This window comes from Corvus kubaryi, unplaced genomic scaffold (genome assembly GCF_017639235.1).
Source record: "Corvus kubaryi isolate FWS band 111438036 unplaced genomic scaffold, C.kubaryi_AGA036_p1.0 37395, whole genome shotgun sequence".
NCBI classification, from domain to species: domain Eukaryota; kingdom Metazoa; phylum Chordata; class Aves; order Passeriformes; family Corvidae; genus Corvus; species Corvus kubaryi.
Window position 1 is genome coordinate 7,323,858 of NW_024581134.1, and position 3,243 is coordinate 7,327,100.

Genomic DNA, 3,243 nt, shown 5'->3' on the forward strand with positions numbered 1-3,243 from the left:
CAGGCAGCTGCCCAGGTCCCTGTGCTGGGTGCTGGGCAGAAATGCCTCTGTGTCCCACCAGAACTTCCTGGCTCCTGTTCAGGCGGGGGGGGGGGGAGGGGGGAAGGGGACAGGACCCCTCCTCACAGCCACACGTGGCCCCCCAAGACTGCCCACCCATCTCCCCCCATGGCTGGTGGCTTACGTCAGGCAGCAGATGGATCCTGTGCCCAGCAGGCTGGCATGGGGGTGGCACCAGCGGTGCCTGCAAATACCACGGCTGCTGACGGTGCTGGTTATTCTTAGCAGCCGTGGAGGCGCAGGGGGGGTCGCCTGGCAGGGGCCTGGCACTGGCGGGCTCCCCTGGAGCATATGGCCCAGTGGCATGAGCCAGCTCTCACCACAGGACCAAGAGGGAAGGAACGGGGAAGGCAGGACAGGCAGATTGCACCCAGAGCCCTGCCTGGCACTGACCCAGCTGCAGCAGAGTATTTGAGGAGAGGAGGTGATCTGGACACCACCTGAGCACAGGACAATCATCTCTCCCAGACTCCACAGAGAGGGCCCTCCCAAAGTGAGCACTGGGGAGAGGGGCTGTGGCTGCGGGACCTGGACAGGCGCTGGACAGACAGATGGCACATGGCTGGGGACATGGCTGGCACAGAGCTGACTGAACCCAGACCCCCGCAGCCCCACACATTCCCCCTGTTCTCTCCTTCCCAGTCCACTACCCTCTCTTGTCCGGGGGGCTGGAGGAGAAGTCGGAGCAGGACTGAAGTCCCTGCCCTGAGCTGGGAGCAGAGCACCCTGCATTTCAGCCAGGAATAGGGAATCCCTTTCAGAGCCGAGGGAGCCCCTTTGAGTGCAATGCCCTTCGGGGCCAAAGCTGTCCCTGCCCTCCTGGTCTGCCTCAGACCCAGCTGAGTCCCCACTCCTTCCCGCATGCCACCCTGTGCCGGTTGCGGCTTAGGGCTGCAATGACACTCCTGGGTGTTGAGCACGTGGGTGCCCTTGAGGGAAGCGGCTGTGCAGAAACTAGCGCTGTCCCAGTCCCGTGAACAGCAGGACCCAAAAAGGCCAGAGCTAAACATAGGAAACCTACTTTCCAGCTGCCGCCACCAGCTGATCACCTTGAACCACCATGTGGCTCCCGGATCTGGGGCTTTAGGAAGCTCATCGTGGCTTGCACGTGAGATGATGTGTACCGGCTGCAGATGAGGAGAGAGGAGCTGATGGCCGGGGAGCAGCCCCAAGCCCTGTGTAGCGGCTCTGGTACAGCTGGAGGGGCCGTGGGCGAAGAGGCACAGCCAAAAGGCACAAGCAGCCTGGAGGAGTCAGCGAGCTGCACCCGGAGCCACCTCCAGCGCCGTCGGGGCCGGGCAGAACCCCACGGGCCCGGGGCACAGCCACTGGAGGAGCCGTGGCCGAGGAAAGGGCGCCAGCCCTGGGCGCGTGTCCTTCCCCCTGTGCCCACGCGGTGGCAGCAGCCTCCCGCGGGCCCGCGGCCGCCCGCCCCCGGAGCCCGACGTGGGGCTCGGGTCCGCCCAGGGCGCAGCCGGAGCGCAGCGCTCGGGGGCCGCTCTGAATCCGGAGGGATGGAAGAAAAGAAATCTCAGCACCCTCCTGTTTCCGTAGGTCCTAGCAACAGTGGAGTCACCAGGGACCCCCCTCACTGGCCCCTGCCACAGGGCAGATGAGTAAGGCTCAATTACCCTTCCCTCCCTCATCACCCACGAGAAGGCCTGAGGAAGGAGCTCAAAACCAGCACTCAGCATCCACCAGTGCACAGAAGGAGGGGACCTGGGGCAGCTTGTGGGTCGTCCGTCCTTCAAGAATTCACCTGTTTTCAGCATCGTCCCAGGGTTGATGGTTCCCCCCGCCCACACCTGGACCCTACACTGATGCCACCTCCACCGGGAGCCAGATCCTGCTGGTCCGCAGGTCTGATGGGGCCTGGCATGGGAAGCCGTGCCTGAGGTCACTGTGGCCACTCTCCCAGCTGTGGATTTGTGGTGGCCGCTGTCTCATCACTCCCCTGGTTACTAATGGCCTGGAAATGGCTTCATGCTCATGGGATGCATTTTCCTTCTTCATGCTGAACAGGGAACAGGAATGTTTGTTGGCCACTCCTGCTGCTCCTTCAGTGGCAGCAGCTACCCCGTTAACAGCCCTGGCGGGCACTGCGCTGCCACCGGGGCCCCTGCTGTTCCAGTGATCTGGTGGCTTTGCCCAGCGCGATTTTGACCCGGTTTATCTCTTATCAATCCCACGCCCTTCAGACACGCTGCAATCCTCCGATGGCTGCTTCCTGCACCTCCTTCCACCAGCCCTTTTGCAACCCCGCTGTACAGACCGTCCTGCCGCCCTTCTGTCCTGCCTGCCCATAGCGGGCTTCCCCAGCCTGCCTGCTCCTCCCCTCGGCAGCTCTGCTTTCTTGGACCCTTGCCCAGCCCTTCCCCACCAGCTCCCGGTTGTTTATCTCTCTAAAGGCTGAGGGCTCCCCGGGCTGGTCCTCAGGACTCATTGACCGGCAGCGATGGCAGCCCAGCCCTGCGGCCCCCCTCTCACCCATCTCTGCGTGTGCTTCGAAGCCGGGACTTGTCACCTTCCCGAATCCCATTCCGAGGGTCCCAGCCCAGTCGTCCCCACCTCTCTGAAGTGTTGTCCCATGCCCCAGCACCACCAGGACAGCAGCATATGCCCCAGCCACTCTTCGCCAGCCCCCCAGTGCAGGTCACTGGTGGCAGAAATGTTCACCCTGACGCAACAGTGCCGGGGAAGCCACTTCTCCTCCGCCTAGAAATCCCCATTTTTCCTCGCATATCTCTGAGCCCCAGGCACCTGCCGCGAGTCTCAACGCGCCCATCCATAGCCCGAAGCCTTCGTGCGTTCCACGCATGCCTAGCTTGGCTCCGGGTGAGGCGGCTCCCAGACGTTCCCAGCAGTGGAGCCAGGTCCTTCCTAGCTTTTTCCCCCATCCTGGGACCTTTCATCCCGTTTTTCCTCTTTCCTGCCCCATCTCCGGAGCCACGCGGGCTGCTCGCGTCAGTGCTTCGGGGAGTGATGCTGCGGGCAGCGCCAGCCTCCTGAGCCCCCACGCCGCCCCCGGAAAGCACAGAGCGCAGCGAGAGTCCCCACCGGGAATGGGGCACCGTGGCCCTTTGTCATCCCATGCCACCCCATGTTACAATTCGCCAACTTCTCCCGGACCCGCGCGTGGGGTGGGCGCGCTGCGCTGCGCGGCAACGGCGGCGCGAGGTGGGG